Here is a 14,038-nt window from a genome sequence, read left to right as displayed (position 1 = left end):
TATAAACCTAGTGTAACTGTTGATTTCAGAATCATTCTACAGTAGTGTAAAATTAAGTCACCAGTGTCAAACCAGCACGTCAGAACAGAAGCAAGCTCTATAACCACTGGAAACTTTGAGTGTTCCTGGTGTTTTCTTTCTGTCCTTGACCAACACTGATAAACTGATCCAAATAGTCAAGTAAATGTTTATTAGTATTATTATACTGTAAATTATTAATTGTTGTGGAAAAGTATATGTAAATTGCACTGAACTGTTCAGCCTATGCAAGGAACAGAGTAGTTTGGATCGTACTTTGGCAGGAAATGCCTGTGCTTTCTATATGAGCTGCATTTAATAATGCATGTGTACTAATATTCTCATATCGCTCAGGCTATTTGGCTAATGAGAATCCATTATTTACAACGCTCACCATCATATTTTCAGAGCCAGACTCCACTCTCAGCTACACAGATGTTACTTAGAGAAAGGCTTCTTGAAATCAACAGAATTAATTTGGTTTATACTGCGATGAGATGTCGATTTTTGCCATTGGAGCTTGTGCAAAAGCTGAGATCAGAACAAAAGTTTCAGAGGGCTAGCCATGTTAGTTTGTAACTGAAAAAAAATAAAAAACAATTAATAGTCCTGTAGCATCTTAGGCTGTGTCTAGACTACATGCCTCTGTCGTCAGAGGCATGTAGATTAGACACATAGGCAAAGTCAAATGAAGCCGCGATTTAAATGATCGCAGCTTCATTTAAATTTACATGGCTGCCGCGCTGAGCCAAACAACAGCTGATTAGCTGTTTGTCCGCTCAGCGCACTAGTCTGGACACTCCCCTGTCGACATCAAAGCCCTTTGTTGGCAGCCCCGTTATTCCTCGTGGGATGAGGTTTACCGGGGCTGCCGAAAAAGGGCTTCGATGTCGACAGGGGAGCGTCCAGACTAGCGCGCTGAGCGGACAAACAGCTGATCAGCTGTTCGTCAGCTCAGCGCGGCAGCCATGTAAATTTAAATGAAGCTGCGATCATTTAAATTGCGGCTTCATTTGACTTTGCCAAAACAACAAATCTACATGGCTCCGTCGACGGAGCCATGTAGTTTAGACGTACCCTTAGAGACTAACAAAAATATAAATGGTATCATGATCAGAACAGTTTGCCTTATTTAGAAAACTGTAATATAATAGAATCAAGCATCCACAACTGGGGCTAGATTTTCAAAATCAATCAATTCCCATTGAGATATTAAAGTAGTGGCTGGATTTTCAAAAGAACATTGCACATGTGATTGGAGCCCAGCTATGAATGGTGGGAAATCTTCCGTTTTTGGTGTACATTTGACTAAGTATTTAAAAATATTTCAAACAGAGTTAGATTGAGTCATGGACTATATTTCTGCCCAGAAGAGCAAAACGCCCTCCTGCTTCTTTGGGTATGTCTAGAATACATGCCTCTGCCAACAGAAGAATGTAAATTAGACTACCCAACATAGTCAATGAAATGGGGATTTAAATATCCCCCGCTTCATTAAAATAAAAATGGCCCCCATGCTGTGCCAGCTCAGCTGATCGTCGGCACAGTGTGGCAGTCAAGACGTGGATCAATCAACAGAGAACACCTTTGTCAACTGCTCCCTTATGCCTCATGAAACGAGATTTACAGGAGCCATCGACAAAGGTGTCGACCAATCTGCATCTTGACTGCCATGCTGTGCCAATGATCAGCTGAGCCGGCACACCGTGGGGGCCATGTTTATTTTAATGAAGCAGGGGATATTTAAATCCCCGCTTCATTGACTATGTCAGGTAGTCTAATTTACATGCCTCATGTAGTCTAGACATACCCTTTGTGGCTATCTGGACCTTCAGATGGGGCATACAGGAATAAGTGGGAGCTGCAAACTTTCTTACTCTTATCTCCATCTATCCTTCTACTTCCACCCCAAAGAGGATGGTGGAGAAGGTTCTTCCCATATTATCACTGTTGAGCTGGCACAAAGAGGTTGTAATTTGATGCGGGTAGAGGCAGTAGTCAAATATTGCTTGGTTCATTCCTTCAACCCAGGGAGCAAGGGAGAATCAAGGAGGAAACTGTGAATAAGAGGAGAATCACAATGCCTCCTTAGTCTATTCTTGGGGTGGTACGGTGTATGGACTATCTCTTGATCTAGCCCAGGGATGGCCAATCCTTGGCTTGTGAGCCACATGTGGCTCTTCAAAGGAAAAATTGCGGCTCCTGAACCTGCAGCTTGGCTCCTGCACCCATGGTTGTTCTGCATTCCCCTGCTCTGACCTTTTTTCATTGTCTGGTCAGGGCACTGCTTGGGGCAGTGAGATCTGATCCTGCAGCCGATGGAAGCCTGCTTGGGCCACACACAGCTCTTAAAGGGGCAGCATTTTTTATTTTATTTTTTTGCTCAACAACTTCTTTCCCTTAGCTCTTTGTGCTGTATCCACTACTATTTTGTCTCTGTGTCTGTAATGGGTTGGCCACCCCTGCTCTAGCCTGTGTCAAAAGTTTTCCATCACAAGTTCTCCATGGGTCTGACCACTGTCCAGAATCCTATGTTTTCTTTTGTACTGAAATATTGTATGGAAAAAAGTTAGAGAACCACTGCCTTATGCCATGTCTACACTGCGAGATAAGGTGAAATCTATGAAGATTGATTACTGGTCACCCAAAGTATAGAATCATAAAATACTAGAACTGGAAGGGCCCTTAAGAGGACATCAAGTCCAGTCCCCTGCCCTCATGGCAGGGCCCAACACCATCTGGATAATCCCCGATAGATGTCTGTCTAACCTATTCTTTATCTCCAGTGATAGCGATTCCACAACTTCCCTAGGCAATTTATTCTAGTGCTTAACCACCCTGGCAGTCAGCAAGTTTTTCCTAATGTCCAACCTAAACCTCCTTCACAGCAATTTAAGCCCATTGCTTCTTGTCCTATCGTCAGAGGTCAAGGAGAACATTTTTTCTCCCTCCTCCATGTAACACCCTTTTAGACACTTGAAAACTGCTACCATGTCCCCTCTTAGTCTTCTCTTTTCTAAACTAAACAAACCTAATTCTTTCAGTCCTCCCTAATAGCTCATGTTTTTAGGCTTTTAATCATTTTTGTTGCTCTTCTCCCGCTGCAAAATCCTTTCTCAATGCCTCACCATGGTGTAGCGGCAACTCTGGCTGTCTGACAGCTATGGTAGTGGGGTGTATGCCCTGATAGGTCTAACCATGCTACAAAGGTGTTGGACTATCCAATCCAGGGAAGGGATTGCTCTCTCAGTTTTTCCCTCTCCTTAGAGGTTGCAGGCTAGCTAAGTTTGAGGAGGTACGTATGCCTGCCCACCTAGTCAGTGGAATGGCTTGAAATCAATGGATAAAACAACACGAGTAAATGGGTTTTAGTCCCCTACGTGTCATCGACCATTCTACAGTGGAAATTGAGTGAGGAGCATGACAAATGTCAGGTGCTAGGCCAACATGGAAAAGGACAACCCTCACTGTGTGTACTTATAATTGTAGGTCGCTGGTGAGGAAGGAAATGTTAAACCATCTGATGGAGGAAAAGAAAAGATAAGATGCAACATCCTCGGTGTCTGCGAAACCCAACGAAAGAAGGAGTTGGAAGTCAACTGGAAGGATGGAAGTGCTATGAGGCTCGGAAAGAGAGCCAAATGAAATGATCAGAGAATGCAGCGATGTGAAAGATATTATCGTGGAAAGCAGACATAACAAAATGCGATGGGCAGGCCACACAGCACAGCTCATGGACAATAGGTGGACTGCAATTATTGCTGAGTGGTACCCGCGAAAACAGAAAAGACCACCTGGTCAGCCTCCAAGAAGATGGGAAGATGACATTATTAAACATTTAGGACAAACGTGGAGAAGAAAGGCAAGAGTACAAGAAGAATGGTGGATGTGTTGTGATCAGTGCAGTCTTAACAATAGCTGAAGACCGACTGATCCAGGGGATCAAGGTTGCTCTTCTCTAGACCCTCTCAAATTTCTCCAACAGCAGGACACAATACTCCAACTGAGGCCTAATCTGTGCAGAGTAGAGTGGAAGAATGACTTATCGTGTCTTGCTCACAACACTCCTGTTAATGATCCCAGAACCATGTTTGCTCTTTTTGCAAGTGTCACATTATTGACTCATATTTTGCTTGTGATCCACCATGACCTCTAGACCCCTTTCTACATTACTCCTTCCTAGACAGTCACTCCCCATTCTGTATGTGAGAAATGGATTGTTCCTTCCTAAGTGGAGTACTTTGCATTTGTCCCTATTAAATTTTGTCCTATTTTCCTCAGACCATTTCTGCAGTTTGTCCAAATCATTTTGAATTATGACCCTATCCCTCCAAAGCACTTGCAACCCCTCCCAGCTTGGTATCATCTGCAAACTTAATAAGCGTACTCTCTATGCCAATATCTAAATCATTGATGAAGGTACTGAACAGAACCAGTCCCAAAACTGACCCCTGCAGAACCCCACTTGTTATGCTCTTCCAGCATGATTGCCAATCATTAATTACTACTCTTTAAGAATGGTTATCCAGCCAGTTACGCACCCACCTTATAGTAGTCCCATCTAGGTTGTTTTTCCCTAGTTTATTGATCAAAAGGTCATACGTGACTGTATCAAATATTTGACTAACATCCAGATATATTACGCCCATCACCTCCCCCTTATTAACAAGACTTGTTATCCTATCAAAGGAACCTATCAGATTGGTTTGACATGATTTGTGCTTTTCAAATGCATACTGCCTGTTACCTAGCACCTTATTTTCTTCCAGATATTTGCAAATGAATTCCTTAATTTTGGAAAGTCAAAGTTCCATGTCCCCACTGCGTGTAAGAATTTAAAGTAGTTCAATGTAATGAACTCTGTTGTTCAGAGATTATGCATTTTTATTTAGGAAAGAACAGGAACAGAAAGAAGTCCATGGTGGGATCCAAATCAGGGGGGGCTCAGAAACATAAGAAGGACAGCCTTTTGCCTCCTGAGGCCCTGGAGGATGAGTGTGAGGCTGCCTTTGAGTTCTCTGCCTCCCTTCCCCCATCCCGTGTCCTTGGGCACCTGAGGGTGGAAGCTATGGAACTGGGTGTGGAGGGAAAGTTGTTCTGCACAGGGTGAAGGGGTCCATCTCCAGCCTTGCTGCCAGGCATTCCATCACAGCCATCAGGGATGAAAAGATTCTTCTGCTGCTTCAAAATATTCTCGATGCTTCACTTGCAGTCCCCTGCATGTTTTCCTGTCCTGCCACTCTTTTCGCATCTCTTTCAGGAATACATTCCTCTACTCCATTTGCTCCTTAAACATGTCTTCTCTTGTCTGTGTTTGCCTGTGGATTTGAGTGAGACAGCTGCTGGAGCCGGGGAGTAAGAAGACAGAGACAAGTTCTGTGCAAGGCCAAAGTTATGCTATAAAACGGCCACTGCATACCGGGAATGCAACAGAGTTATCCAGGAAAACTGAACTCATGCAGTTTGGAGGCAGGCATGGTAAGGGGCCTGCTGGGGCACAATCCTGTGGATGAGGAAATGGCAGGGGTGAGGTGGTGGCTTGCATGGATTCCCTCGTCTGTGTCTGCCATATCCCACTTCCCAGGAAAGTACAACGTTCCCATCCTTCAGGAGCCTGTGAGCAGTAGAGGGGAGAGGGAGGATGGGGTCCGGACATGCTGGCGGTGCAGGAGAGACTCACGTTCCTTCCCTCCTTTGTACCCCACTTCCCAGGAGAGTGCTACTTTCCCATCCCACAGGAGCCTGAGGTGGAATGGGTGCTAGATGCTGAAGCCATGGTAGTAGCAGAGACAGCCACTAATAGCTTCCCTTCCTCCTTCATCCAAGTTGCCATGAGAGATATCAGTCTTCTCTGAATCACATAATGACAGGGAGCAGATGCTGACTGAATGTGACCAGAAACTTGGGCCTTATGCTGCAATGCTTTGTGCGGCAATGATGTCAGATCACTTGGTATGGAAAGCGGTCCTACCATGGAGGATGGAACAAGGTAGCCTCCCCAGAAACCTTGTGAGAAGGATCAAAGAGTTCCTATCTGAGAGCTTCATGGAGATACACAAGGAGGATTCCCGCTCCATCTCCAGACACATTAACAAGTTGTTCCAGGCCCCCTACACTGTGTAGGCACAGAGTACACCACACATCAAACCCAGTGGTCTTAACCCACTTGTAGCGAGAAGAGAATTGTGAACTCACCAGAAGTGCCCTCCTTTAGATCATTCTTGGCGCTCACCACTCGCCATTTGGCCATTCTCCTCTTCCTCCTTCTCCTCCCCTTCTACCACTATGCTATCCTCCACACTGCTGCCTTGAGTGTCTTTGGCAGACTCCACAGTCTGACTTGGGAAGCTGGCTGGGTCTCCCTGGAATCACATGCAGCCAATCATAAAAGTGGCATGTTTAAAACGCACCAGACCATCCGTTTGCCTCCTTTGTCTTGTGACAGGATTGCCTCAGCTCCTTTATTTTAACACAGAACTGCTGAGGGTCCCTGGAGTATCCTCTCTCCACCAGGCAGTTTTATATATCAGTGTTAGATAGATCAGTGTTTCGTGTAGATATTAGTCTTTCTTTTGCTGTTTAGGAGCTCCAAGAGAATGGATTTCTTTCCCCACACCCCAATGTGGTCCAAGATCTTCTGCACACTCCATGGCACTCTTTTACACCCTTATGAACTGGAGCTTATGGAAGTCATGGTCATATGTTCAGCTCAGGTGGGTTGCCTGCTCCGAGGTGTACTCACAATGCTGGCCACATGGGAAATGAAATTCCAACTTTCCCTGGGCTTTTCCTGTTCACCTGGAGAGCATTGAAGATGCAAGTTCTGGCCAGAATGATCAGAGTGGGGCATGGTGGAATGCCTCCCAGAGGCAAAGAACCTCGACTTTCTCAATGCTGGGTCTACACAACCGTGAATTTGCTCATGCAAGGTCAAAATGTGCCTCCTTGTGAAAAGCAAGAGTACCAAAATTGACTTCAGCAGCCCTTAAATTCACAGCACAGACTTGGTAGTATAGAATCACTGTTTAGAAAAATCACCTTAGGTGGCTACATTTGATCTAAACTCCTAGGTAAGACCAGGCCTAAGTGTATAAAGTCTTTGGAGCATAGATGTTCTATCTTTCCATTGTTACAGCCTATTGTCTGCACTTAAACAACAATAAGCAAAATCTTTGTTAGTAGAAACAGATTGCCTCATAAAACAAAGCTATTTAAGAGGCATGTCAGGTGAACTTTTGAAAGATAACATATGCAAACTTTTCTATATTGAATAAATACATGCCTTTCAAATGTTAAGACCTCTGTTTCAAAATTATTCCCAAATACGAAAGTTGGATGGAACTTTTAAAATATCGAAGTGAGTTAGGAACACAACTGACTTTCATTAGGGACAGTGGCCTAATTCACTTAAGCACTTTTGAAAATCCCATTGTGACTCTGGCAGACCAGGTCATGATAGAGCAGAGGTGGGCAAATACTGGACTGCAGGCCAGATCCAGTTCCCCAAGGTTAGCCCCTGGGGTGACGCCACCACTTTATTTACCTGTGACTCCATAGGTAGGGGTGATTGCATCTCCCCTTGGCTGCAGATCACCAATGGGAGCTGAGGGAGGCAGTTTCCTGTTCTGCATCACATCATGAGGGTCTGCTGTAGACACACAATGCATTTCTTGATTTATATAATTAGACCATGTAATAGCAACAATGTCCCACTCTACCCCTGGCAAGGTATGTCCTGATAGTAAACACATGGTAGTTAACGGATTTTAGATTCACCTTCGATCTCCAATTCAGCTGGTCATTAATCCTCAGGGAATTAATACCCTCCTGTCACAGTTCCCAAATTAACATTGGAGGGCCCTATCTGCAAGCTTTCCCATTGACTTCAGTGGAACTGGTCATGAAAATCACATTTTGCACCACAACATTGTTTTCAAGCCTTGCCCTTTCATTGTAGATCTGAGAGAGACTTTTTTCAAAGTCATATATCACTATGAAACCATGCAATTATTCTGCAAAAGAATATTGACCACTATTGACTTCAGTGGAATTACTCATGGTTTCACACTGCCATAAGAGTAGAATCAAATCCATTACTTTGATGCTGCCTGAATGTGTCCAGTCCTCCGTATGCTGAAATCTAATCAATTTTTAATTCTTATAAAGAGTTCTTGGCCATTCTTGGGTAAGTGAGAACACTTATTAAGGCCAATACTTTTGACATTTGTTCTCTCCTTGAAATGGAAATACTGATGATGAAAACATTACTTCACTATGTTATTTTACAGCATCAAGAAATGCCAAAACAAAAAGAACAGAGGCCATATTTCCAGTAATAATGATAAATAATCTTGTTTGAAATACTCCATGACATAGTGGCTACCATAGATAGGCTTCTCAGGTAATGGGTATTTGTTGATCTTTTTGGGTATGTCTACACTACCCTCCTAGTTCAAACTAGCGGGGTAATGTAGGCATACCGCACTTGCAAATGAAGCCCGGGATTTGAATTTCCCGGGCTTCATTTGCATAAGCGGGGAGCTGCCATTTTTAAAACCCCGCTGGTTCGAACCCCGTGCAGCGCGGCTACACGGGGCTCGAACTAGGTAGTTCGGACTAGGTTCCTATTCCGAACTACCGGTACACCTCATGGAACGAGGTGTACCGGTAGTTCGGAGTAGGAAGCCTAGTCCGAACTACCTAGTTCGAGCCCCGTGTAGCCGCGCTGCACGGGGTTCGAACCAGCGGGGTTTTAAAAATGGCGGCTCCCCGCTTATGCAAATGAAGCCCGGGAAATTCAAATCCCGGGCTTCATTTGCAAGTGCGGTATGCCTACATTACCCTCCTAGCTTGAACTAGGAGGGTAGTGCAGACATACCCTTAGTCTCTTTTATGAAATTATTAAAAGGAAATGATTGTCTTTCACCATTTTAAAACAGATATTATCTTTCATTTTATTATAGACATGCTTTGCATGAGCCAGTCACATTTGTCAATAAAAAATAAAAGAATACATTGTTTCATATCCTCTTTGCAATGGCAAAACCAATCAGGTTTCTCACGCCTATATTCCTTCCAGTAGTTAAATAAGTTTTGTAGTGCACTTTGAGATCAACAGATAAAACCTGCTAGAGAAGTACAAAGTAGTATTAAATTATCAACATTTGTTAATGAAGGTGGAGTGTTTCAAAGGCACAAATGGCAAACTATGGCAGAAGTGTGGCATTATGATTTATTCTGTAAGGGCCTGTATCAAAGCCCCTGAAAGTCAATGAGAAACTGCTCATATGGAATAAGCTTACTGAAGTCAATGCAACTGGCCCCTCTGATGCCCATGGTCAACTTGGCCTATATACTACAACACAAAGCTCTGTTCCTACCTGTTGTTTTAAGAAATTATTCTGATATATTAGCATATTACAATCCAGAAACAGAAGGAATGAAAGCTAATCATTAATTTTAGCATGATTGTTTCTGTTGCAGAGGAGAACACCCTGTCTGAGGAAGCATATTCATTCCGAAAGAAACTACACTGACAGCAGGACCGGTTTCTTTTTTTAAAAAAAACAACAGGCATATATGTTCTTTTAGAGAAGAAATATTTGCATTGTAGTCTTCACGTGGTATTAAGCCAGTAAAACCAGTGGTGAAAGGAGGGTGGTCCAATCCAGCAGAGCCGCCCACGGCCGCCATTTTGAAGGAGCCGCCGACAGAGCCAGTCTTAGCGGTGGGTGGGGGAGGGGTGGCCATGACCACATTTTGGCCCGACCTCCTGGACTCCCTGACCTTTTCCTCTGGCTTTTTTTTTTTCTTTTGCTTGGCCTGGGGCTGCCAATTATTTAGGACCGGCCCTGCAATCGAGTAAGCTATACCATTAAGATTTTTATTGCTGGGATACCATATCTGAAAGAGACAGAAGAATGTGTGCCTGCCCAGCTCCTCCAGCACAATACCTAGGCCCGCCCCCAGCCCTGTTTCTAAATAATAAGAAAAATTTATTTTAAATCACCAACTCCTCAAATTTGGATTTAACAGTAAATTTGTTCTACCAAAGGCCCAGAACTGGAACTGCTGATTTCACACAGGTTAGCATGGACTGCATTGGTAGAACTGTATGAGAAAACCCATTCAACTCCATGTAAAGGCTACCGTATAAATTCAACACCTCGTACAGGCTGGATCTCTATAGTCTGAACTTTCCTCCTCTGGCAGCATCTATGGTCTGGCATCCTTGTGGGTGTTCCTGGGCAGGGGCACTCACGAGGAAAAGCCTGGTCCCACACTCAGCAACTCACACACATACCCTCAAGCTTCAGAAGCACCCCAAATAGCTCATGTGTGGTGTTCAAGCTCAGGGAAGGATGGGATAGAAGAACAGGGAGTGCACTCTGGAGAAGAGGCGGAGTAGCTGTGGAGCCCCATAGCCAGGAGCTAGGAGTATAGCCCAGCAGCTGTGAGGTTCGGTGTGCTCCCTCGGGGCTGCAGTCCACAGTCCCCTTGCTGCTTCCCCCTATCCCATTTAGTCAATGCTGGCCTGGCCTCTCTACTGCCACTGGTGTGGAACCCAGCAGCTAGCAGCAGCAGAGGGCCCAGCAGTGACCTCCTGTGCCAGCAAATTCCCTGATTCGGTACCAGTCAGGTCCCACAGGTGACAGACCAGAGTGGCACAAGCTGTATAATGAAGAGGGTTAGTCACTGCAGTGCAATGGGATGAAATCAAGGCCACTGCAAGTATGTGGCTTCAGGGAGGCAGATGCAAATAGATTCAACACACAAGAGTATGGCAAATGAGTTAGGAAAGGAAGAAGGCAGTATGGAAAGCAGACCTATGTAATTCAAATAAAAATATTTAAACAGCATATATCTGTGCTGCAGATGTTTTTATAAATAACAAAACCTATCCCAATTATTAAAAAATGGATATGCTCAGAATTATTCAAACTGAGAAGACACTGAACTGCTAATAGATTTCAAATACTTTTGAGGAGCATATTCGTATGCAAATTACCTCATAAAACCTTCATACATACTCTGAGGGGCACAGAAATTTTAGAACACAGTTTAACAATGCCCAACAGTACATTAAACCAAACCTTGTGTGGAAAAAATGATTATACTCCCAGACAGGGCTAATTCCCGAGAGGCTGTTGATGTTCCCAAGACTACATCTGATGAACATTTTCATGAAGTTTCCAAGACTTTCAGGAGGTGGCTTAAAAACATATCTTTTCGACTGGCATGCAGGAATCTAAGGTTACAGAAACAAACTGCAATTAAAAAGGGTGTAAAAAGGAAAGGTCATTTAAAATGAATAGGAGCACGGCCTATCCTACACAACACTGATGTATAAAAACATACAGGATGGGAAGGCGCCAGCCAGCATGCTTCCCTATCTAATCAGCTGTGCTAGTGATAAAGGAGGAAATAAGTTAAAGGGAGGGACTCTTCAACACTTAAAACAATCCCCAAGACTCCACTCCTACAGTAGCTGCATTGTGTCTTTAGGATTCAGGCCAAGTGAATAACAAACTGTTAAAGAAGAGTTAGCAGCCCTTAATTGTCGGCTTCATGTTTGTTCCTGGATTATAAAGACCTGTTTTGTGCAAGGGTGATAAATACCATTCCTCCCAAGGTATACAGTGCTGTGACTGCAGTGGGGCAAATTCTGCTCCAGCTCCATGTAATCCCACTACATGAACAAGGCTGTACAGTTTCATACAGTGCAGTCCAGATGCCTGCTGCTATGACGACTTCCCTTTTCCCTTCTGTCAAAAAACCTCACTAGCATGTGTCCTGTTCCAGTTCTTCATCTTCAAGACAGACCCAACAAGGAAAATAACAGAACCCCATTACAGATTGCAACATGGTCTGGCACGGATGTTGCCCGCCACTGGGATTCTCTGCTCCTGCTAGAGGCAAGGACTCCTGTGGGGCCAACAAGGCAGTGGGCTTCCCATAATGAGTCTGCCATCAACGCGTGGCAGCAGGTTTGCCTGGTGAGGCTGTAGCTCAGTGGGGTGGGGATCTGTGGCACACACTCCCCAGCAGGTCCCAGATCTCCAGCATGGTATGTGCAGCTGCCCAGTGGGACCTAGAGCCAGGGCAGTGATGGCTGCCCAGTGGGGTCAGCAGGGAAATGGGGCCAGCAGGAGGTGCGGAGCAGGCAGCAGGGGGTCCAGAAATGACCTCCACTGGTCCGGCAAAATTCCTCATCTGGGACCGGTCAGGTCCTAAGCATGCCGGACCAGGGAGATCCAACCTGTAGTCATCACCTGCAGCCCTCAAATTAATCCCTCCAGCACATCACTGACAATCCTGGAAAACGATCCCTCATTCTCAGAGGCCTTGAGAGAAAGGCCATTCCTCACCTACAGAAAACCCCGCCCCCAACCGGAAGCAAATTTTTTCTACACATCACACCTCGGACACATTCACCCAGGAACCTATCCCTGTAATAAACCCCATTGTCAACTCTGTCCAAACATCATTACAAGCAACAACATCACAGGACCTAACCACATAAGCCACCACATCAGAGACTCATACAAGGGCACGTCCTCTAATGTGATATGCCATCAAGTGCCAGGAATGCCCATCTGACAAAGGACAAATGGACATAAGTCAGATATCAGAAACAGTAACAAACATGTAGGGGAACATTTTAACCTACCTGGGCACTCATTAATGGATTTAAAAGCAGCCATTCTTCTACAAGTGAATTTCACAAGCCAACTGCAGAGCGTGTGGAATTGACCTTCAAATGAAAATTTGACATTGTTAAGCCCCAGGGAAACAAAGACACTAACTGAATGGCCCATTATAAAACCAGTGTTCCTTACATTTAAAATATCACTGGCATCAAAAGCTAAGTATGGGACACTTTCAGACCACTAAGTTAGCCTCATTAGTACCTGAACATGTACATTTTTTTTCTTTCCTCTCCCTTCTTTTTTGAATTCTGAAAGTCCTCCCTTTTTTTCCCCACTCGAGCTCATCTAAAGAAGTGGGTTTTGCTCACAAAAGCTCATGACACACACACACACACACACACACACACACACACACACTCTCTCATTATATATATATATAATTTGTTAGTTTCTAAGTTGCCACAGGACTACATGTTGCTTTTAAAGTTACAGACAAACACAGCTCTCTCTCTGAGACTTATAATTTTTTGTAGCAATACCTTGGGGTTGTAGGATGTATCTGAAAGAGGTATACCTACCTAAAGCTAGGTTTTGTAGCAATAATATCAATTAATTCCCTCAAATTTCTAAAAAGCAACAACGTTTTAATGGATTTAAGATGTTGGTCCCTTAGGGTAGGTCTACACTAGCTCGTTAGTTCGAGCTAGGTAGGCAAATGATGGCAACCGGAGTTGCAAATGAAGCCCGGGATTTAAATATCCCAGGCTTCATTTGCATGTTCCCAGGCGCCACCATTTTTAAATCCCCCTTAGTCCGAACTAACTGCCCGCAGCTAGACCCGGCAGTTAAACATTAATTTGAATGAACTCCTTAGTTCAAATTAACTGTTACTCCTCATTCCACGGGATATTTAAATCCCGGGCTTCATTTGCAACTCCGGTTGCCCTCATTTGCCTACCTAGCTCGAAGTAACAAGCTATTATAGACATACCCTTAAAGTCATAGGGTATGTCTACACTACAATGTTAGTTCGAACTAACGGACGTTAGTCCGAACTAACATTCATAGCTGCTACACTAGTGCTCCGCTAGTTCGAATTTGAATCGAACTAGCGGAGTGCTTAGTTCGAACTAGGAAAACCTCATTTTACGAGGAATAAGCCTAGTTCGAACTTACTAGTTCGAATTAAGGGGTGTGTAGCCCCTTAATTCGAACTAGTGGGAGGCTAGCCCTCCCTAGGTTTCCCTGGTGGCCACTCTGGCCAACACCAGGAAAACTCTATGCCCCACTCCCGGCCCCGGACCCCTTAAAGGGGCACGGGCTGGCTACGGTGCCCGTGCCAGGTGCAAGCCTGCCAGCACCCAGCCAGC

This window comes from Pelodiscus sinensis, chromosome 7 (genome assembly GCF_049634645.1).
Source record: "Pelodiscus sinensis isolate JC-2024 chromosome 7, ASM4963464v1, whole genome shotgun sequence".
NCBI lineage: Eukaryota > Metazoa > Chordata > Testudines > Trionychidae > Pelodiscus > Pelodiscus sinensis.
The sequence above is the reverse complement of the archived record's forward strand: the minus strand, read 5'-3'. Positions refer to the sequence as shown.